Source organism: Pteronotus mesoamericanus, unplaced genomic scaffold, assembly GCF_021234165.1.
Source record: "Pteronotus mesoamericanus isolate MK-2021 breed Mesoamerican mustached bat unplaced genomic scaffold, CSHL_Meso_final contig_20, whole genome shotgun sequence".
NCBI classification, from domain to species: domain Eukaryota; kingdom Metazoa; phylum Chordata; class Mammalia; order Chiroptera; family Mormoopidae; genus Pteronotus; species Pteronotus mesoamericanus.
Window position 1 is genome coordinate 27812049 of NW_026555085.1, and position 24923 is coordinate 27836971.

The window sequence follows — 24923 nt, forward strand, 5'->3', positions numbered from 1 at the left end:
ATGTTCATTTAATGATTACATGAATAACAGGAAAGGCATTTTTCAAAGTTCATAAAGTCTTCTTGGTGCAAAATATAGTTATAAAATTTGGAATCATATGCTTCAAGGACACTGATCCTTGAAGCTTTCCTTATTGCTTTCCTTTATCTACACTTGGGCCAATGTTTTGGGCAAAATTGGGCACTGGAGCTTGTGATTTGGTTCATAAGATACCTGGGATAGAGTAGGTGAATAAAGGCTCTGCGGACCAGGCAGGAATTTTTGCCTACTTAGCCCATTTCAGGCAGTGAATTGAGCATGTACAGAGGATGCTCATTATATAGCTAATAAATACATGAATCAAGTAGGAAGTGGGCACAAAGAAGTCATTTTCCGAATCTAGTTAGGTGACTCAATGTATTAGGAAGACATTACAAATCTGGGGTTTGAGATAAAAGAAAATGATTGAGGCAAAATCTTGGATCTATACAGATAATAAAGTATTGGGGAGAAGTTACATGGGCTTGGATAGATCTAAACCAGTTTCAGACTGCTGTTATAACACTCTTGCTTTATTAAAATACTCAGCATAAAATAAGCTTGGAAAATAGCTGGATTAATATCTCTTCAACACTTTCAAATCAGCATATTAAAGGATTCTTCACCCCCCTTGTTATGACAATATAACTTACAATTTTATACTTTGTAGGCAATTTTTGCCTCAGTGCTTACATTTCTTACATGCCTAATCCTCCTATGTACTAAAATTACCTAAAAAATAAAAATTGTTTTCCCTCATATTTTCTAATACCAAGCATTATATTACCAAGAAGAAAAGGAATTGATAAACTTAAGTTTAAACCTCTTCCTCATAATACTGAACTCAACAAGTATTTACTGGAAGTGAAACATTGAGATGGGTATTGTAGATATCAGAAAAGACTGCAAGATTGAGACTTGCCCTAATGGACTGTGTAATCTTTGGAAAGAGACAAGTAGACATAAATAGAGAGGAAAAAGGAAAACACTGCTAAAATACAGAATAATGCATTATAAAATGCTAAATTGACTGCATCAATGACTGTGGTCTATGGTACACACAACTTCCTTCATTGGATATTAAAGATTTCAGATTAAAAGCATTGGTCTGGTTGTATACATTTTATTATTAAACCATTTGATTGCAGTAAAGAATCCCTTCAGTAAAGGTTCTCCCAATCTACTGTTTAATATATTACAAAAACAGATGCAATGATTCATTTTTCAAAAGGTTTTAGCCTGGGTGTATTCCCTAAAGCCAATAAAAATTTCCTGTAAGAAAATAAAGGTCAAAATTTATTCTTATTTTGTTTTTGGAAACTACAGCAATCTCATTTATTATGTGTAAACATAGAATAAATATTTATTAACTTTGCTTACTTTATTATATTTCTGGCAGAGAAATGCAAATGAACCACCTTTGAAAACAGGATCCATGTTGCATTTTCAGAGCCCAAGGAGACACATAACATTTCCCTAGATTACTTAATTATCAGAAAATTACCACCAACAGAATAAATGGTAGCATTTCAGTACTACTAAAAAAGATGTCCTTTATCTCTAAAATGCCATAAATGGGGTTAAAAAAAGCAATTACTTGTCACTTCTGCAAAATTTATACTATTCAACTTACTTTAAATGACAGATTTTTCCAAGGATTAAAAAATTAGCTTCTAAATAGGTCACAGCTTTTGCAAACAATTCATTTTTGTTAGCAGTATTCTCCATTAGTTCAAAAAGTCAGACTCCTATGATGTTAACTCTGATATGTCAGAATTTTTGTCTGACCAATTCTATTCGGTTGGCCTAAAAGTCTCTTTTATCCCTTAAAATAAAAGACACATTTTTCATTTTCACCAATAACTTTATTGATTTGGATATTTTGAGTATGTTGGGTGTCTCCCATGTGCTAGAACACTGACTGTTTTCAATTAATGTCTTAATTTGACCGCTATCAACTTCAACTGATCTACCTGACCATGGAGCATTGTCCAGCAAGAAATCTCCAGCACAAAGCTTCATAAACCACTTTTGAAACATTTGATCAGTCACAGCACCTTCTCCATACACTACACAAATCTTTTCTTGCATTTCAGTTGCGTTTTTAACTTCTGGAAATAATAAAGCATAACATGACAAAAATGTTGCCTATTTTCTTCCATTTTCAATATTAAAATGGCTATGCAAAAATTTACCAATTGTGATTTTTTTAAAATGCACACTGATATGACAGCTGTCACAATACAATCTAACAAAATTATTTTGAATGAAGTTAAATACAGCTAAGCACTACTAGAGCCATCTAACAGAAAAAAACAAACTTTTTGGCCAAGCCAATTTATTTACAGGTGCCAGTCACCCAATCTTTCTCTAACTGATGGAAAAAGACTTAATGTTTCCTTGAATATTAAATATTCATTCCCACTAATATGTTAACTGAATTTTTATATGGAAAATCAGGAAGAAGTACAGTATAAAGTAATAAATTTGATTGTATTAAAGGTGCTTCTAATTGTGTCTGTTATGCTTTAGGTATATAGCATTTTTCTGATTTTGTTGAAACTACTTTAAAAAATTTTTATTTTTATGTGAAATCGAATGGCATAAAGCGTGTATTCACACTATGTTTTCCTAGTCCTTTCACTTCCACTATCCCAGAGGTCTAGTTCATGCACTATCTTTCCTCAAAATTAGACCATCTGCTCTTTCATTGGCCAAAAGTAAGGAACGGTAGCTATGAAGACAGTTCCCATGAGTCCACCAGCCACAAGCCGCTGTGGATGGAGAGCCTGCGTTCCTCCCCAGGCCAACACCCTGAGAGGCCATTCGAGTCCCTCGCTTCAGCACACACATTAATACCACTCCACCATTCTCTGCTTTTTTACATAAATATTTTTCTATTTCTGTTGTGCCATTCCCATCAGTGTACACACATGCTGTTATTGTGCTCATCTTAAAATAAACAAAAAAATAAAATAAAAACCACTTCTCTTGCTTCTGCTCTCTCCACCCTCTGTCAGTGCCCACCACCAGTGCCCACCCCCGGTGATCTCACTGTGCCTCCCTTAATGCCTTGGCAGCTTCCCCTTAGCTCACTCACCTCTCCAGCTTCCGCTCTCCCACGCTAAGTTCCTGCATTGTGAATTCACTTGTTTCCACATACTCTGCTTCCGAGACTTTATACCATTTGTACCACTCACCAGGACATTTCCCTATGCTGCCTTCGACTCTGAACATCAGTGGCCTCTTCCCCCTTGCCTGACGGCCTCTCATGCATCCTCCAGGCTTTGGCTTGAACCTCACTTTGGCAGGGATCTGACCCTTTGGCGAGGTTATGCTCTGCTCAGTGTGTGTACACGTGTCCATCACAACATATCCCAAGTAAATCAAGCGTTTTGTGAAAGCCACGATTTTTTCTGTTTTGTTACTGCTATATTCCTGGCACTTAACACAGGACATAACCCTGGGCAATCAGTTCAGAAATATTTGCATTTGAATGAATAAATGGAGAAAGAAAGAATTGAGGACACTCAGTACTGCTCGATAAACATTTGCAGTCTCTCCATCTAAAGAAAAAGAGTTTGCAATAAAAATATAGTAATTTGGTTGTGAAACATGCCTTACAGATTCTTAGATCATAAAGGCCAGCATAATTTCTAATATTCTCTTTGTTAAAATGTAAAACTCTACTATAAAAATTTCCTTCTTCACTCGATGGAAATGCAATGTTTCATATACACCTCATTTTATAAAACTATGTCATAGGAGTTGAGTGAAATAGTGACAGATCATCACTGTTTATAACAAAATTTCATTGCCTTCAAAACAGATGCCTGATTTCCTAAAAGTTTCTTTTTTATGGCAGGTTTCTTTTATTGACATAATTAAAAAATATATTTTATTTGTTCATTTTTGATTTTGGAGAAAGGGGAAAGGAGGGAGAAAGGGGAAAGGAGGGAGAAAGAGAGGACAAGAAACATTGATGTGAGAGGGAAACAGTGATCCATAGCCTTCCGCATGTGCCCTGAAGGACCAGTCCTGCAAAGCAGGCATGTGCCCTGAGCCAGCGTCAGACTAGCAGCCTTTGGGTTCATAGGAGGAGGCCCAACTACTAACTGAGCCAAACTGGCTGGGGCTACTGGTACAAATTTTAATCAGAAAATTCATCTGTAAAAACTTCTCTCTCTCACTTTGAGGGGAAACTGTTGTTTTCAAATAGGATAAAATATGTGAAAAAGAAAGTGAACATACTTCCATTGTGTTTGGCAGAAACCTAGCACTTTAGGTTCCCACTTCACTTCTGTAAGTGGTAAAAAAATCCAAACTCTTTCAGAAAGCCACTTAGCACTCAGGCTTCTCTGAACTCTATTTTAATATAAAGTGCCTATTATGGAAAAAAAGGCCTTTGAACTACTGGCATCTTATACTTCTTTGGGGTGTGGGGAGGCTGGCTTTTGCAACTACTTGAAGACAAGTAGCTAAACTATCAAAAGACATGGAAAATACCTAGAAAATAGAAAATATGCCTCTTTCTGCTTATACAGATTTCACAAATCCAAGGACTGAAAAGAATAATTCCATTTAAAAAATGTACAACATTTTTATTTCTACCCAGTAAGCCTTCACTCATGTTCAGGCCATTTGTAAATGTCTTTAATCTGAAATATCGTTTGAAATCATTGTTTACCAACACATTAAGACATTGTTTAATGGTCTGAAAATAATTTCACATCTAACAACAAAGTCAGCTATGTGCCGATTGTCATTGTTATTTGACCAATATAAGCTCTACCAGAAAGAAAATACCTTACCCACTTAATATTATTTTCCCATCCTGTTTTTTATTCAACATATAATTCTCCTCTAAGTCACAAGTCGAACTCTTGAAAAATCTCAGGATTTCAGAGCAGATTCTTCATTTGTCTTTCTATTTCACAACCAGAGAACGACAAATTGATTACATTTAATTTTAGCTGAGCTTTATCATAGGCACTCAAAAGCCTCTGTCTCCTTATGAATATGCTTTAAAAATAATGCAAGGACCCAGGGGTTTACTTTATAGGAATCTAAAATCAAAAGGATCAGGATTTAATAGCCTGTGTTGGAGGCATTAGTAGTGCTAATGGGCTTGGTTGTAATCAAGTTCAAACACTTTTTCATGAAGAAAACTGTGGTCTCAAAGCTTGAGCAATGTTGTTGTTAGCGTCATATCACCACCTTCAAAATAATCATTGGCTTCATCTTTGTCCTAACAACTACCTGTTGTAAACCTACTATATGGCAGATGTGTTATTCATTTAATTACACATTTCATTTAATCCTTACTGTATCTGGAAAGCCAACAAGTTAAGTTATAGCATCCTTGTTTTGGGTGATAAGGGTAAAAAATTTGTAGAGTTGGCTAGACCCAGACTCATTTAACAGTCTCACTATACGAGGCTATTGTGTTCTTAAGTAGCATCCACAGTATGCATCAGGGTTCACAAATTCACATGCATTCTAGGCCTAGGCTGGTCAGTAAGAATACTGAGGCAAGGAAAGTGTGAAATTATGGTGAAGCACAGCACACAAGTCCCTTATACTGAAGCAGCAACTATTTAGCTCCCAAGGGCTGCCATGTGTGATTATGAATCCAAGCTTACAGATTTTCTGACTTTTCATAGGAGGCTGGAAATCTGGGCATTCCTATGTGTGAGCACACAAAAGCACACACACTCTTCTGATTTTTGAAGGCAATCTAATGAATACATGTTTAATAAAATGTTGTAGGGGCCATGTACAATATCTGGAGGTACCTTCAATTTCTGCGTTCAATGAACGGAATTAAAGAATTCTGAATAAATCTGAATACATATAAATGAATTCATTACCAGAGCAGATGCTCAAAACTTTTGTGTAGAGTAAGAATATAATTCAGCTTCTATCACCTAATTCATAATATTGGATAAGTGTTTTCATGTAGCTTTCTTTCTTACTGGTTTGTATTTTGCTGAACTCTTAAAAGAACATCACCAGAGAACAAAGAACTGACTGAAAATCACTCGGAGCCTGTACAGAGGAACTGATTTGACATCCTTCTCTCCAGGAGTACAAGCAACTGGAGAAGGAAAGCCTACCAGACAGGAATAGGGCATCCGCCCCTCTATCTTACCAGGCCTGCTTCTCTCAGAGGGAGATAACAAAGAAGCAAAAAAAGACTTTCTTACCTCAGCTTTGACTATTTAAAAAACTCGAGCCCCTGCAAAGTAGGACATATTTGAAAACTTGAATAGTAAATTGAGCGAATTCTCTGAAGAAGGTGGATTATAAGTGACTGCTTTTCATCCAGAGAGCCACACTATCTCCCTCCCACCTCCCTGAGGTAGCATGCACACTTCCTGCAAGGACACATTGGGGAAGGACTTCCCACGTCAGGCAGCACAAAGCACTCCCTTCGTTCCTCTGAAATGCCCCAGCAAACCTTCTGTGGCCTTTAAAATAAGTCTGGTCTGACAGTGAACCAACTGACTACAGTTTGTCTAAATATGGAGATATTTCCCCCATCTATTTTGAGCTTCCTTCAACTTTTATCTTATTGGATCAAAGTGTGCACTTGTACTTAGTGCTTTTTCTCTCCATTACCATCTCTAAAACTATTTTTACTTTGTACTTTGTTTCTGACTTATCTGTGGTGTCTAGAAATCTCATAGTGAAGAATCACTTTTTTCAAATCTTATCTTTTTTAGATGTGCTAAAGGTGTCTAAAGCCATATAGAAAATAAAACAACTTAATTCTTAAGATACTATGCTAAAATAAAACTGTATTGAAACTACTCCAGAGAAATCTTTGTAGTAACTGGTAAGATTTCATGTCTATTTGAGGGGAAACATTTGAAAAATAAAAATAAGTGGTTTGTATTTAAACATTTAGTAAATGGTTCAATGAATATTCTCGTTTCATCAACAGTTGCATGTGTGAAATACCCTTTTTTGTTCCTTAGTAAAGACACCTGGCTTTCTTCTTTTGCTCTACCATGAACTCTTACAAAACAAAGCAACTAGACAAATTGTTTTCTTAAGTTTCACTTAATCTCTGTGTTTAATATAGAATTTATTTCTTCATAATATAAAAAGATTTGAATTTTTTTCACTTTCTTATATTGATAATAACTGGAAATAGAGTCTTAATAGTTGCCAATTCTAAGAAAAAAGAAAACAATGTAATATTGGAAATATTCCCATAACATACAGAGTCACAACTTAAGATGGTAATATTATGTGCAAAGAGAACCTTGTAAAAGTGGACATTATTTTGTAAATAGTTCAAATTTGTTTTGACTGATTGATTTTTATTTACATGTTACCCATATTTTTCTTTCTTTCATTCTTAAATGCAAATTGATTTTATTTAGTTTTTAAATGTCAAGATCCATTATAAAATATTAAAACATTTAAATCCATTATAAAGTCTCAGCAATTAAAACAACATCACATCAGCACAGAAATAATCAAGTAGATCAATGAAATAAAATTAGCATTCTAGAAACTAATATATGTATCCATCTAACAATGTAATATACAATTAAATATTTCAAATCAATGGGGAAAATAAGGCTTATTCAACAAATAAGGTGCCTGGACCACTATTACTTGAAATAAAACAAATGTAGAGCCCTATTTCACACATTCTACCAAAAATAATTAAGGTGAGTTAAAAATCAATATGTAAAATCTACGGAGTTTTAGGGGAAAATACAAACTAATATTTTTCTTACCCTGAAGTAAAATCTTCAAACCCAGGAGCTATAAAATAAAATATTAACAATATGACAATATTAAACACTTAAGACTATACAGTAATATACATATAAAAAAAGTTAAAGGACAAGTAATAGAATAGGAAAGTATTTGTAGCACATCTAAAAAGGGGTTAATAGTTATTTTTTTTTAGGGCAAAAATTCTACAAACATTAATCAAAAAAAGGATAAAGAATATCAAAAAGTCATTTAAAGCTTTTTAAAAATAATAGAAATAGGCAAGATATATACAAAAATAGGTTTAGTTTCAACAAATAATAAAGTAACAAAACAGCATATCATTGTCACAATCAGATTAATAAGTATTAAAAAGATTGGTAATATCAAGTATTGGTGACTGTGAAAGGATCTGGGTATTCATAGACTCCTTTTCTTCATTTTCTTAAAGCAGCCCTTTTAATATATTTTGCAATGCTGGTTTGGTGGAGGTGTATTCTTTTAGCCTTCTTTTGTCTGGGAACTCCTTTCGCCTTCCATTTTAATTGAGAGCTTTGCTCGGTAGAGCAGTCTTGATTGCTGGCCTTTGCTTTTTATGACTTGAAATATTTCTTGCCATCCCCTTCTGGCTTGTAGTGTTACTGATGAGAAGTCGGCTGCTTGCCGTACTGGGGCTCCCTTATAAGTTACCATCCCTTTCTCCCTTGGCTCCTTTTTTCATTTTCTTGCTCTTTCTGGGAGCTTTTTTCTCTCTTACCCTTGAGCTCGCTGATTTGATCCTCTGTTTCATCTAGCCTGCTTTTGATTCCTTCTACTGTGTCCTTGAATTTGGAAATTGTACTCTTCATTTCCTCTTGTTTCTTATTGATAGTTTCTATGTCCTTTTTCATGCTGATACAGTTTGCAGTAAGTTCCTCATAGTTTCCCTGTAGTTTTTGGTAATTCTCTCTGAGATCCTGGAGCTCATTGAATTTCCTTAGAACTGTTGTTTGGAACTCACTATCTGATAGTTCGCTTGCCTCTATTTCATTTAGTTCTCTTCCTGGGGATTCCTCCTTTCCCTTCGACTGGGGGGTGTTTCTTTGTATTCCCATTATTTGTGAGACTCCTCTTTTTTGCTTCTGGTTCTTAAATTTATCTGTCTTGATTTCCTGACTTTGTAGTATGAACTTCTATGAGAGGAGACCACTGTTTTTTCTTTCTGGATCTGCCTCTGATGATGTCAGATGTTGACCCTGTCTGATCCTAGGTAGTCTCTTTGAGATTTGCAGGAATCTACTATCTGTGGCTGTCTCCTTCAGTTGTTAATCTAGTAACTCTGCATTCAGCAGTCAGGCTTAGACACCACAGGGTTGGGGTTATTGGATCCTCTCATGTTGCTGCTGTTCAGGGGAGTGGTCTGCCTGAGCCAGATGGCTGCTGCTGTATGGGGGAGGAGTCAGTACCAGAAATCCGCCGGCTACTCTCTCAGTTCTCTCCCCAAAGCCTCGGTCTCCAGTCTCTCCTCAGGCATCTCTAGGCCACTCTGCCCCTGCCTTTGCTGGAGACCAGGGTAAGTGGCTGTGAATAAAAATTTATGTGTTGGGCCTTTAAAAGGCTCTTTGCATCTCTAGCCACCTGTCTCTGGCAGAGAGCAACCCCGTGGCTTTTTGTAGCTCATTGTTATCTGTGTACTTTTTGGGCTCTGGCGCTGTAGGCTGGAGATCCCCACTTATGGTTTAGACCCTGCTCTTCTCAGGGTGACCCAACTGGCCATTTCAATGTCCTTCTGGTGCTGCTGCCCATGGGTGCCCCGCCCACCTTCTTGAGTCTCTACCGCACTCCTTACCAGTTAGGTTGTGCTAATGTTGATTCTTTTGTCTGTCCAAGGTTCTAAGGCTCCTCTCTTGCTATTGTTCAGTTGTTTGTTCCAGAGGATTTCTCCACAATTTAGTTGTAATTCCAGATTGGTCCTGGGAGGAGGTCAGTGTGACTTTCCTTCACTCCTCTGCCATCTTGATATTTTTACATTTTACCCATTTTTAACGGTTTTCCCAAACATCTGACCATATGAATTTATAGAGATAAAATTAATTTCATCTTCTTTTCTTCCTCAATAAATCTACAGGTTACATCCATTTCTTTATAATCAGTTTCCATATTTGGTTTTAGCTTGGAGAAAATTTGCAGGGAATTTCAGCAGTATGAAATTGAATAACTAAGTTAATTTTCTTGAAAATTACTTTACTTTGGTATAAACTAGATATAATAATTCCACTATCTTATTGAGCTAGAGTTGGAAAATTTAGCAAATAAAAAGTAGGTATTTCAAATAATTTTTAGCATAAATGTGTCTCAATCAGTTTTTAGTGTATGTCCCAAATATTGAAGGAGCATATTATGCTAAAAAATGATTCACTATTCATGAGAAATCCAAATTTAGTTGGCTCTGCCTTTCATCTGACAACCCCTACATTGAGCTCTTTTGGGAATCGAATCAAATGACTTACCTTAAATGGGTGACGAATGATGAATACCTAACACTTTTTTCATGCTTAATCCTGTGAACTGTTAAAAAAGCATGACTTCAATTAAATCAATTCTTTGTATACTGTATCAAGTGAAGAGCTTGATATATTGTAAGTACTTTAGTACGTACATGAAATACAGAATAAATGGTGCGCACGCGTGCGTGTGCACACACGCGCATGTGTGCACACACGTTCAGGGACTGAAATGGAGGATTCGTTAGTATAAAAAGTGGAAACTAATACATTAGGGAAAAGTTATGTTTTACCTCCCTTTTACCTACATGTTTAATCATCATTTGAGCACTATTTTGCATAATTAGAAACCTTTAAAGACCTTGGTGAATATTCCTGTTCATTCTTCTTTCTGTAGAGAATATTACACATAAACAGTATTAGGATGATAATAATCTTCAACATTATCAAAAGAATCCAGTAACAAATTTTTTCTTATTTCTTTGAGCATTTTCTCACTTTTAGGACTGCAGTAACTTGAGTCATATTTGTGTTCTGCTTTCAGAATAGCTGTCTCAACACCAGTTTTAAAATTCTTTGTGAATGTTTATGTATGTTATATTAATATATATTTAAATAGACTGAATATTTTTATAATGAATACAGACAACACATGCAAAGCATGGTACTAGAGAGGGGGTTCTGCAAACCAAATTTGGCCTATGACCTACTTTTGTATGGCTCACCCATGAGCAAACAATGATTTTTACATTTTGAAGTTTTTGAGGGGAAAAAAATCAAAAGAAGAACTATAATTTGTGACATGTGAAAATCATAGAAACCCAAACTAAATAAAGTTTTATTAGAACACAGCAATATCTACACATCCATTTGTTTACCTGTTGACTATGTCTGTTGTAGCACTTTGTGATGGTTAGTTTCATGTCTTCACTTTGCTAGGCTAAAGTATTCAGTTATTTAATCAAACATTAATATAGGCATTTTGTAGATGTGCTTAGCATCTAGAATCAATTGACTTTAAGTAAAGGAGATCAACTTCCATAATGTAGGGGGTGCCTCATCACATCAACTGAAGGACTTGAGAGCAATATTAAGGTTTCCCGGAGTGGAAAAGAGTCTGCCTCAAGACTGCAGATGGTTACAAATTTTGATGAAATATTGTGTTTTCCCATCCACCCACTGCTGAGTTTTGAAAGAGACAATTTTTCTTGTTAACACACACATTTTTGTGTATGCGTTTGTGTATGTGTATCTGGGATTTCTAGTTCATCCTTAGTCTGAGGTTGTAGCCTTGGGATTCCAGCTTTATTTGTAGATGGAGCAACCTGCAATTTGATTCTACGCTGAAAATACATCCTGAGCTCTATTTCCTGTCTCCGTGTGTACTTCCTGCTAGTTTGAGAAACTCGGGTTTATTAGTTGAGCAAATTTTGCAAGGTGAAAGGCATTTTAGTTGTTTGTTTATCTCTTTGGATCCTCAAATTAATTTATCTTCTGATTCCTATGTATTTCTCTCTTATTCATCAAAATAATAAGAAATGATTTTTTTCTATCATTTTCTCCTTTGTAAGTAGTTTAGTTTATATTGTCAGAAATTGACATTTCCTTTAATATCTAGAGATAAATCTGTATATAACTAGCTGTTTTATTTTTTATTTATTTGTGCCTGAAGGTTTATGATGGTCACATTAAAAATATTCACTGCATAACTTATCATGACATAGAATCACTCTTTAACTTACTTAGGGGTTTTAGCTCTAAATTCCACCTTGCGTAGTATTGATTTTACCCTTTCAGCTTTCAATTTTCCACATCGGCCATGTATTTCTTTGGCCCTGCTTTAGTTTTTTAACTTTTACTTCTTATAAATATCAAAACAATTTTATAGCCGGGCTTGACTCCTCATGAGAGAATTAAGTTCATACATATATACCCTACTGAATTAAAATGGTTTATTTCTTTTATTGTGTTCCATTATTTATTTTATAATATTTCTTTACTAATAGTCTCACTTTTTTTTTTGCTAATTGTATTAGTCATTTATATTTTTCCTTTGCTAATTTGTAAATTCTGTTTTCAGTTTACATTTCAATTTTTTCATTTTCCATCAATTTTAATCAAGCACATATTTCTATATTGCTATCTAAAAACTCTTCTTAACAAAACCTTCATACATACTCTCCAATGAAAATACTGCTTTGAAACCCTTGCATATCCTAAACCCACAAGATGAGACTTTTAAAATATTTTTACTTCTCTCTCACCTTCTTCTTCTCCCATTCTTTGGTTTTATTAAAATCACTTGTAATTTCTAGTTTCCAACTCTAACTCTATGGGCAGCATGTGGATTACCACTGCTTGAAGACCAACTCACCCTTTCTCCTAGGCTTAGGGTTACAGTTAGGACTTTCCACCTCCCAGAACTGTAAGAAAATAAATAAATTTCTGTTGTTTAAACCATCCAGTCTATGGTATTTTATCATGACAGTCTAAGTGGACTAATACACAGACCTGTGGATTACACAGAAATTAACTCAAAATGGCTTATAAACATAAGGGTAAACACAAAACTTTAAAACTTCTAGAAGATGACAAAAAATTTAGGTGACCTTGTATTTGGTGATGAGTCTTCAGGTAGGACTGTTCAACAAAAATGCACAGTCCATGATAGAAAAGAATTGGTAAGGTGAACTCCATTAAAACTAAAAACTGTCCTATAAATATTCCATTAAGAGGTAAAAAGACAAGCTGCATATTTGGAGAAAATATTTGTAAAACACATATTTGATAAATGACATATCCAAAATAAACAAAGGACTCTTAAAACTTAACAGTAAGAAAACAAACAACCTAATCATAAAATGGGCAAAAGATCTGAATAGACAGCTCACCAAAGAATATATACAAATTAAAAATAAACTTATGAAAAGATGCTCAACATCATATGCCATTAAGGATTTGCAAATTTGAATAAGGAATTTGAACAGCTATCACACATACCTGTTAGAATGTCTAATACCAACCCTCCACCAAAAAAAACAAAAACAAAAACCTTTAAAATTTCTAATGCTGGTATGGATGTGGAATTCCAAATCATTGCCAGTATGAATGAGAAATGGTATTGTCACGTTGGAAAACAATTTTGTAGATTTTTACAAAGCTAAACATAGTCTTATCATATGATCCAGCAATCATGCTCCTAGGTATTTATCTATATGAGTTAAACATTTATGTCCATAAAAAATTCTGTACATGAATGTCTTTGCAGGTTTTTCATAACTGCCCCAAACAACCAAGATGTCTCTCAATAGATGAATGGGTAAACAAACCATGTATACCCATACAATGGAAAGTTATTCAGTGATTTTAAAAAACGTGCTATTAAGCAACAACAAGACATAAAGGAACCTTAAATGCATGCTGCTAACTGAGAAAAGTCAGCCTGAAAAGGCGCATGCTGTATGATTCATACTATTTGACGTGAAAAAGAAAAAACTACATATAGACAGTCAAAAAAAAAAAAAAGAAAACTGGTTGCCATGAGTTTATGGAGATGGGGGAAGATATAAATAGGTATAGCACAGTGGAATTTTAGGATGGTAAAATTATTCTATATAATACTTTAATGGTGGATACATGACATTATGCATTTGCCAAAATGCACAGAACTGTGCAACACAGAGTGAACACCAATGTAAACTATCTATTTTAGTTAACAATAGCATATCAACATTGGCTCATCAATTATAACAAATGTACTATGATAATGCAAGATGCTATTAAAAGCAGAAACTGTGTATGAGATTTAGGTGGTATATGGAACTCTGCACTATTCACTTAATAAAAATAAAAAGAGCACAGAAAAAAATAAAAAAATAATATGTATTAACCTATGGCAACTAAAGGAAACACCATAAAGGAAGAGGGGATAGTGTGCAAGCCTGTCCTATCTCCTCCTGAGGTCATTTGGAGATGGGTGTCAGACTTCGAGTTTATTATAGTTCAGAATTTATGGTGGTGCTTCAGTGTGGAGGCACGGAGAATGGAGGTCATATTGCTGGTGAAAACACCTTTGTGGCTGGGAAATTAAACTTCAAGGTTCCTCATTTGTAAGTACCTCTTTCATTATTGTGTTCCTAAATCAGATTTTGTAATTTTCTATTATTTTTTAAGGCATCCCTTCTCTCAAAATTATCAAAGCTTTAGTCCCCACAAATCCTAGAAAGGACAGATAAAATAAAGTAATAAATAAATATTCTGGCCTCAGATAAGAAAAGTGAGGAGGCCCAGGAAGCACTTAGTTTATATTTTGTTCATACAGGTCTTTTTTTGGTCTGCTAATCATATTTTTTAATGTTCTGTCAGATTGAAACCGCTCAGATTGATTTCTGTTATCTATCTCCCTAGGAATTCACCGAAATCTGGAATTCCCTGGGATCTGAAAGATGAAAGCCAGTATGATTCAGATTAAATCAGATCATGAGCTTCTTGAATAATAATTCACAATATTTCAGTATAGCTTTTGTCACATGAAGGAAAGCTGATATATTAATAGGTAACTGCAGTACTATATATTCAAGCCAGGACAGAATATTATCTGAAACAAAAGATAAGCAGTTGTCTCATGCCATCTTTTTGTTTGCTTGTTTTTCTTTTATTCCATATGAGGATAATTAGAAACACTTACTATAGTATTTGAGAGAAACAGAAGGTCTATAAATACCAGTCAGATATTTTTATGAGCTTCTCTGCTTCTCTAAATGAATCATATGTGGGGCAAAATGGTGAGCTATTATTCAATATGCTGGGTCTAATGGGGCTTTAAATAAAATGGTAACATAGCCTTAGAAACTAAATGTTTCTAAATTCAAGGAATGGTTTGTCTTTACCAAGGAAGATAATATTTGCCTGCATGGGAGTGGAATTATCAGTATGCACCTTTGCTTCCTGAGAGTGCCATATAACAATGTCTTAACCATTAAAATTAATGACCTGGAATAGAAGAGGCCTAAATAGCCCTATTAAAATGTTGAAAAAAATTCTATCAATTCTCAAAAAGACTGAAGTAGATGTTGCACTTATCTAAAAAGATACAGTTAATGGAACAAAAAAAGTGCCAAGTTACATAGAATCCAAAATGTTTTTGAACTATTTTTAATTCAAAAACATCTGAATCTTTAAGGACTGCTTCACAGGAACTTTAAAGTAAGAGACATGTCGTTTTAAGGATTTCATTTTGTTAGTGAATATTAACAGTGTTCAGACAGAACAGTGGTTCTCAACTATGAGTGACTTTGCTCTCCAGGGCACATTCGGTAGTGTCTGGACACACTTTTGGTGGTTAAAACTGAGGGGCGGTGCTACTGGTATCCATTAAGTATAAGATGCTAACCATCCTACAATGCACAGGACAGCCCTGACAAGGAATATCAGCAGTGCCAAGGTTGAGAAGCCCTGAGAGAGACAAACTGCTGCAAATAAATATTGGGGTGTATCAAGAAGTACCAGTGGTTTTGGATTCCTTAATTATTCATTCATTTAAGTCCCATACAACCTTGAAAGTCCTTGCAGACCACTGTCAGTGTGAGGACTGAGTCCTCTCCAGGTGTTTTCCTTTGCTGTGTTCCTTCCACACGATGAACTGCTCAGTTCAGTCCTTGAAGAGATGGCCAAACTGAAGGTGGCTTTCAAAATTCCATGCCTGGACTGTTTTCCAAGAAGGGTCTCTTTAAAACATGCTCTTGGAAGACGGAGGGAGGCATGTTCTTCCCTAACCTCTACATCACTACCAAATCAAAGACTGTAAAATGTCACATGAAATTTCTTGTTTATTTATTAGAAAACAAAGTAAGGAGCAACAATTTCTTATTTCAAGAACAACAACTAAAACTTGTTTTAGAAAATTTGTATCCACAACTTGGCAGTATTCAAACATGCAAATGCATTAGGCCTGTAAGAAGAAGCAGACATAATAGAAGAGAGTATTGACAGAGCTTAAAGTGAGTTGCATTCTGGTCCATCAAAAGACATATTCACCTGGAATCTAAAAATGTAATATTTTGAAAAAAACTTTGCAGATGTAATTAAGGTAGACTCTTGAAATGAGATCATCCTTAGAGTCATCAGCATTAAATCCAATAGTAAATTTCTTAGTAAGAGAAGAAAAGGGGAAAGGACACATGGAGGGAGGTCAACAATGTGAAGATGAAAGCAAAGATTAGAGTTATTTAGCCCTAAGGAGTGCCTAAAGCCACCAGAACCTGGGTGTGTTCTTCGATACAGTCTTCAGAGGGACTGTGGGCCTGCCAATGCCTTAGTTTTAGATTTCTGGCCTCTAAAACTCTGAGAATATATTTCTGTTTTTTTTTAAGCCATCCAGTTGTGGTAGTTTGTTACGACAGCCCAAGTATTCATACACTACTGGGGTTAAAGACCTGAAAGATATGAGGGGGCACCAGAATGTGCTTTAAGTTTAGGCATCCCTGAAAGCTGAAAGAGTAATATGTCCAATAATCCCAGGTCATTTGAAGGAATATTGATAAATGCAGAAGTAAGTGCTAGAATGTGCTGGATGTCTGTTGTACAGGGTAGCAACCCACGACTGGATGTTGTTTTATGACCGGGAAAGCCAGTGTATACCCAGTGTCTTAAGGGGCTTGATTTCAATTTGAAATAAGCCAAGAAGTCCCAAGTGGTAGGCCAAGGTTGGCAGTAGTAATGCTCTTTGTCATGTGAGGGCGTCACTGTAAGTCAGAGATGGTGGCTTTGGGAAAGGACCCCAATCATCAGCTGGAGTGAGGAGAAGAGGATGTATGAAAGTGTGGAATTGCTAAGTCATGGGGTAGGCTTATGTTTAGAACTATTCAGGGCCTTTAAAGGCCAGCATCCATTTTACTCATTGGAAGGCAGTGTATTGATAGTTCATGCATACATGACTTCTGTAAAATTTACCAAGTTTCTCTACAAGTCTTCATGTTGAAAACATTATAACTACAGTAAATAGAAAGTAGAAAAGCAATGGAGGGGCAGCAAACACAGTGTACTTTAGAAATTACTGAGTAATAAGATGAAACAACTAGAAAACTATATCAATAACTACTATAAATATATTTGCCTAGTACTAGATCTCAGGGCACATCTATCTATGGTGCCCTATTTACAATAAAACAATTGGTATAGTTCTATTACCATTGGAAGCACTCCAAAACTTATTATTGAATTAATAAGTTTGTGAATGAATGAACAAGTGCTTTGGGGGAGAAAAGTTTATACTCAGATCTTTATCCAACAAATCTCAAATTAAAGCTATGATGATATGATTATTACTATCAGTTTTTCTTAAAATGCATCAGTATCCATAATACATTGTATGAATTCCAAGGCTATTTTCTTTCTAAATCAAAAATTAAATGACATTTGAATAAATATTAAAATGAATACTTTGAGAATAAAACATATGTCATTGAATATTTAAGTACATTTATCTATCCTGGCTGGCGTGGCTCAGCGGATTGAGCACCAGCCTGCAAACCTAAGGTTGCTGGTTCAACTGCCAGTCAGGACACATGCCTGGGTGGTGGGTCAGATTCCCAGTGGGGGCCCACCAGAGGCAGCCCTCATGGTGTTTCTCTGTCTTTCTTTCTCCCTCCCTTCACCTCTGTCTAAATAAATAAATAAATAAATAAATAAATAAATATCTTTAAAAATATTTAAGTAGATTTAAATAATCCACAATATATAATCAAAAGGTACAAAGATAAAAATTATTAGTCTCTTTTAGACATATACGTAGTAGTATATTAACAATTCTTTATAAGATTTTATGGTATTTATATTGAAGGCTATTGCTTCAAACCAATGTTCTCTTGAGTGATTTTATTTTAAAAACAAAAACACTTTTAATCACTTTGGTAGAAAATCTGGCAGTTTCTTATAAAGTTAAGCATAAGTGTACCCCATGATTTATCAACTCCACTTTTGGGAATTTACCTAAAGAAGTAAAAATACATGTTTCTGAAAAGACTTTTCTAAAAATATCATAGTAGCTTTCTCTATGATGGCAAAACAATAGAAGCAGCCCAGGTGTCCATCAACACAAAGAAGAGCATACAATGAAATATTACTCCAGAATAAAAAGTAGTAAATTTGACCCTTCCTTTCCTTTTCCCCATTACCCTCCCCTTTCCGTCTCATTACTGTCGGTTTGTGTTTTCTTTAACTGTTGCTGGTTATATTTTCCTTGCTTGTTTGTTTTGTTGATTAGGTTCCACTTACAGGTGAGATCATATGGTATTTGTCTTTTATCCCCCTGGCTTATTTCGTTTAGCATAAATCAAAGAACATGTAGGAAGGACTCATGGACAAAGCCAAAGTGGAGAAGGATTGAGGGTGGGGCAGAGGAAAGTGGTGGTGGGAAAATGGAGACAAATGTATCTGAACAATAAAAAAAGAAAGAAAGAAAAAAATTAGAAATAAATGGTGGCCTCTCTGCCCCCCCGCCCCCCAAAAAGATGAGCAAATGTTTGCAGTATCTGAAGTGAAGAAATGCCAGATACCAAAAGTGTATATTGTATGATAATTTGTGTTATAAATGGATTTATTTCTTTGCCTAGATCAAAAATAATTTAAAAAATCAATGTGATTTTCAATGAATGTTGAGAATTTTACTTTTTTGATGCTTACTTTGCATTTAAAATATTTTATACAAAAAAGAAATTACTTGAGACACTAAAAATCATAAACTAATCTCAAATATGCTGAGAGAAAAAAGTTTTACAAAATAATATAGTACATACATACTGTATGGTTCCATGTACATGAAGTTCAAGAACAGGTAAAACTAATTTATAGTTAAAAAAAGTCACAACAGTTGTTGCTCCTGGAGGGTTGGTGGGTAGAAAGGACTTCTTGTTAATGAACACAAGGAAAAGTTTTGAGATAATATTCTGTTTGATAATGGTTTGCATTTTACAAGAGTATGTATATGGCAAAATTCATTTAATGTTACACCTAAGATTTGGGTATTTCACTTTTTTACCATAAAAAGGAGAAAAAATTGGCAAGCAAACATTGAATTTTAATAATATGCATGCTACAGGGTTTAGGGGTATAGTGTACTGATATCTACAATTTGAAATACATCAAAAAATAGACTGAAAAACTGATTGAGGATGGATAAATATTTAACAAAACATGAATGATAAATGTTAATGACAGAGTTTAGATGGTGGTAATATAAATATTAAAATTCTTCAGCTCTTCTGTAGCTTGAAAATTTTCATTATAAAATGCATAAAAATTTAAGGCACTTTTTATAGCTAACACTCCATTTTCTAATTAACATTCACAGTAGGACTGCTTAAAAATCATTTAAAATATTTTACTTCCATAGAAACAAAATTGTGCATAATTCTATTTCACTGCAAACTTTTATTCAATTTGGTTTGTCTGTTTAAAAAGATTAGTTATATTTTGCCATTCCTTTGTGTTTTCCAGTTTTTAAATTATAACCAGGCAATATGTTTTGATCTTCATAATTACAGTCAATTTTATAAATGTACACTACATTACAAAATTTCTTGGATAAATAGTTGAATCATTAGCCAGATGATGATAATCTGGTGGATTTCTATTTGAGCACTTTTGTGAGGCCACTAAAAGCAATTTATGTGGAACCAAGATGAAAGGGTAAATCTGCAGGGAGTCAAAGTTCTCTCTCTTGAAATTCCGCTAACCAGAACATCGTAATGATCTAGATTTAAATACTAATTCCCCTTTATGTAATGATGCAAAAATATGTATAAAGTTCCTTTCAGTGTATTTTATGAACTAATTAGAATCAACCCAATCCTTGAATCATACCGGTGCACGGAGACCCTGATACTCCCTAGAATGATCTGAAGACGCCACCTGATGCTGCAACACTGATGATCAACTCGTCACAGTCTCACATTATCAGTAACACTGGATGGCAGGTTAAACAGGTTTTCAAAGGAAATTGGCTTAGCAAATTTTTTCTCTCTCTTTCCCTCCCTGTATCTTTCTCTCTCTCTCTCTCTCACCCTCTCTCTCATTTTTGTTATTAGTTAACAAGAACCTACAAGTGGCCTTTCAATTATACTGTACTTCTCAGAGTTACACAAATTATTGTACTTGTCAGAGAAAGAGCCTCATGAACAGGCATTTCAAGGACATGTTTCTTGCGGAGAAAGCGATCTGCATAAACCTAGGATATTATTTTGAAGGAATATTTGGTATATTAACCCCCACTAAATAAAAATTTGCTCAATATGGCTCACTTTTAAAATAAAAACTCAAAGTATTTTAGTATCCTCTTTAAAGATGTGGTATATATATACACACACATACATTCTATGGAATACTAATCGTCACAAGAAAAGATGAAATACTGCCATTTGTGAGAACATGGATGGACCTTGAGAATATTATGCTAAGTGAAATAGTCAGAAAAAACCTAAGAATCATATGATTTCACTCAAATGTGGGGTATGAAATTAAAACTCATGGACACAGACAACAGTATGGTGGTCACCAGAGGGAAGGGAGTAGTAAGGGGTAAAGAGAGCCAAATGTATGGCGATGGAAGATGATTTACTTTGGGTGGTGAGAACACAATGCAGTATGCAAATAATGTATCATGAAAATGTACACTTGAAACCTATATGATCATATTAACCAATGTTACTCTAATAAATTTAATAAAAAATAAACATCAAAATGTATCTTCTTTAAAGAAAACAAAATTTATTTTATAAAGTTAATTTTATACTTAACAAATAGAATTTATAGGTTATGACCATACACTAATATTTGGTGTAATTCTTAAAATTTGCTTAATACAACAGCATAACAGTATTCACAACACACTTGGATTTTTCACATTGTATTTCATTTATTTTTAAAAATTAAAAAAAATTATTTATTTTTAGAGAGGGGAAGTGAGGGAGAAAGAGAGGGAGAGAAGCATCAATGTGTGGTTATTTCTTGAGCGCCTGCTGCTGGGGACCTGGCTCACAACCCAGGCATGTGTCCCGACTGGGAATCGAACCAGAGACCCTTTGGTTCGCAGTCCGGTGTTCAATCCACTGAGCCACACCAGCCAGGGCTGTTTCATTTATTTTTGTAAAAAATATTTTTGGACTTCAGTTTTCCCCAAAGTCCTTTCTTATACAAAACTACTCAAATAATTTTTGTTTGAAGTACATCTGTCATAAAACTTATTTTTGATTATCTAATTCTTAACTGATTGTTATGTGGTTGATATCTGCCGGATTACCATTGGACAATGACTTTTACTGTAATAATTGACTTTATGGGATCCTGTGACTTTTGTCATATTTGCAACTTCACTTTAAAATAGATTTTCTTGTCTTTAACTTATAAAAAAAATCAGAGGGAAAGACTGCGACACCGAAAGATGTGATTGTGATTGGTCATATTAGCCAAATCTCCAGCAAGGATGAGTGGGTAATCATGTCAACTAGTGAACATATTTATACCTTGCCAAACTCAACTGTCTTATACGCTATACTGAATGTGGGAAACCCAGATTATATCCACTTAAATAATATATATTTAAACAAGGAGGTGCCTCTTGATATGTTTCACTGTTAAATATAATTAATGTAACTGATAATGGCTGAGTTGACTAGGGAGAATTTACACAATAGCTACTTAATCACTTATTTTCCCTTCTTCCCTTCCTTCCTCCCTCTTTCTTTTCTTTTCCTTCTTTCTTTTTTCTTTTCCTTCTTTCCTTCTCCCCTTCCTTCCTTCTTTTGCTCCCTCCCTCCTTCCTTCCTTCCTTCCTTTCTTCTTTCTTTCCCTTCCTTCCTTCCTCCCTTCCTCTCTTTCCTCTTTCTTTCTTTCCTTCCTTCCTTCCTTCCTTCCTTCCTTCCTTCCTTCCTTCCTTTCTTTCTTTCTTTCTTTCTTTCTTTCTTTCTTTCTTTCTTTCTTTCTTTCTTTCTTTCTTTTTCTTTCTCTTTCCTTTCTTTGTTTTTCTTTCTTTCTTTTCTTTTCTTTCTTTTTTCTCCTTCCTTCCTTCCTTCCGTTCTTCCTTCCTTCCTTCCTTCCTTCCTTCCTTCCTTCCTTCCTTCCTTCCTTCCTTCCTTCCTTCCTTCCTCTTTCATTTCTTAATTTCTCGTTTTCTTTCTTTCCTGTGTCCCAGGCTTCTTTATTTAAGATCGAAGTGCTAAGTGATATGGGGGTTAAAATCAAGAGCATCATTGAACTTCACCTTCCCTCCAACCAGCCCCTACACCCTTTGTGTTCCCAATTCCACAGTAAAGAAAGAACTTAATCCCTAAACCCTGGAGCAATTCTCAGGGTTCTTTTGCTCTCTCCTGTCTTGGGAAGGCAGGCACCTCAGTTTGAATGCATGGGAGAGCCCAGAGTGGTAACAGACACAGAGGGAAAGGCTTCATTCTCAGGGACAGGGACTGAGGAGTACAGTGGTAGTGAAATGAGGGCCCACATAGCCTGGGGTACTGAAATGGGGCCGTGGTGCCAGACGAAAGGATACTGGACCCCTTGAGGAAGGAGGTCCCGAAGCCTCAAAATTCTCTCATTGAGGATAGTCTTTGCTTGATCGTTTGCCCTTCTGGCGATGGTTGCAGAACCACAATCGGACCATGTCCTTCTCCACTCCGAGCTGCTGGGCGATGTGGCTGATCTGCTGTAGGCGGGGCTTCCGCAACTGCAGGAACATGTTCTCCAGGTTGCCCCTCACTCGGTCCTCAGTACTCGTTCACTCTCTCTTCTGGCCTGCACAAGGTCTCTGCTTTGCCTCTCTCCTGCAGACTCTCATTGTCGTCAGCTTCCTCCACCCACTTCTGCAGCACGGGCCGCAGCTTTTACGTGTTCTTCAAACTGAGCTGCAGAGCCTCAAAGTGGCAGATGGTTGTTCGGCTGAACACCTTCCCCAAAATAGAACGCGCAGAGTGAGCCCCACGTTGGCCTGGGTATATTCCAGGGTGATCCTCTTCTGCTTCAGGAGCTTGGCAAATTGCTCGAGGTCTTTCTGCAGAGCTCTCACGTCCTCACTCGCCTCCTTCTCAGGGGCTGGCTCCAGTTTCTCTTTGTCCAGCTTCATGACCTCAGGCGGGGCAACCCGGGGCTCAGGGGAGGGCCGCTGAGAGTTGCTCTTCACCCTGGCTGTCCCCTCTGCCTCGGGCTGAGGGTTTTCCAGGCCCTCTTGGGGCACCAGCCCCACTCCAACCTGAGGTCCACAGTAGGCCACCCCCCCACAGAATTCATAGGTGGGGGGCACGGAGGAACCCCCCCACAACTCAGCATCAGGGCCAAGCCCTGGCCTGATTCCTGACCCACCAGGAGGACCCTGGAAGCTCAGTCAGGTCTGAGGGTCAACCCTCCTGGCCCATTGCCTCCACTGCCCGGTGGGGGCGAGAACATAAAGTCGGAAGCCAGGTGTCCCGCCGTGGTAAGGACCGCACCCCAAGTCAGGGGCCTGGTGAAAGGAGGGCTCTCCAAGGCACTGTTCAACATCTCTCCCTACTTAATCACTTTAAGCTTGATTATCTTAAGGAGACTGAATGAAGTTTAGGGAGATGTGAGAAGATAAAGGGAAGAAAATGGACTATGTCTAGACAATAGACAGAATTCATCAATTTTTTTTTCAAATGTCAGATTTATGCCAAATTTACAGATTAAGAAAGCATGTAGAGATCTTGAAATTTTTCTGTCATTCTCCCAGTGGTGCATTGTGGGATAAAGACCTGTTACTGAAAGATAACTAACCTTGCCTCAGCACTGTTTGTTCATGAGTTCCACACAATCATCTCTCTGTGAGAATCTTCTGTCATTTTTGTATGTGAATATTATGTAATCAGCACTTACAGAATTTTTGTCTGATTTCTTTCACTATTGCTTATAATATTATGCAGTCTTTTAAAAAGCCATTTATGCATTTTGGATTGTCTTAAAGCCATTTTGTGGAATATTAAATATGTATTTTATTACATTATTACATAGCTAAAAGAGCACATTATACTTTAGAAGTAGTAAATATTAGTACGTGAAATTAAACTCTCTCTAGAATCTCTTCATTTATTCATTAAAATGTCAGACTTTCTCTTGTTTTTTTTTTGAAAAAATTAGGCACAGAAATGAAGCAAAATAGATGGCATACTATAGTAACTTTAAATGTCTTTTCAAATAAAGATTTGAATTTTAGATAACTTGGGGTAAATTTTAAGGCTAAAATTACAAAAAAAAAGATTTGTAATAGTAGTATAAGTTAAAAGAGATATAAAATCAGTCATTTTAGTGTATGATAGCATTTTGGGTTACACTTGCAGTTATATTTAATTTCTCTCAATGAGGTATTTTAATGTGATTTTACACATTTTTGAAAGTGATGATATTATTAATTTAATTGAGATGTTATATTTGTAATCTTTGTTACAGATAAAAGACGAAGAAAAGTAGGAGAGTTTTACATTACAGTCAGAAGAAGAGTATTGATCTTCTTAGTTGCTGTTTCCACTAGAAATTGCTCATATTAAGCATTAAGTAAATTTTTTGAATAGCTGAATGCATGCTTACATTGATTAATACATACCAAATCCTTTTGCAAGGAAATGGCTAATTCACTTCATTTTCTTCTACTATCTTATTGCTCCTTTATTGTACTGTATTTATATTCCATTG

The 24923-nt window shown here is 35.7% G+C and overlaps 1 protein-coding gene and 1 pseudogene across 1 annotated transcript in view; both read right to left on the reverse strand.

Moving 5' to 3' along the window:
- The window catches only part of EYS (eyes shut homolog), a 1478297-nt gene that overhangs the window by 360488 nt on the left and 1092886 nt on the right, over positions 1–24923 (reverse strand).
- LOC129067559 (POU domain, class 5, transcription factor 1-like) lies at positions 22620–23684 on the reverse strand (annotated as a pseudogene).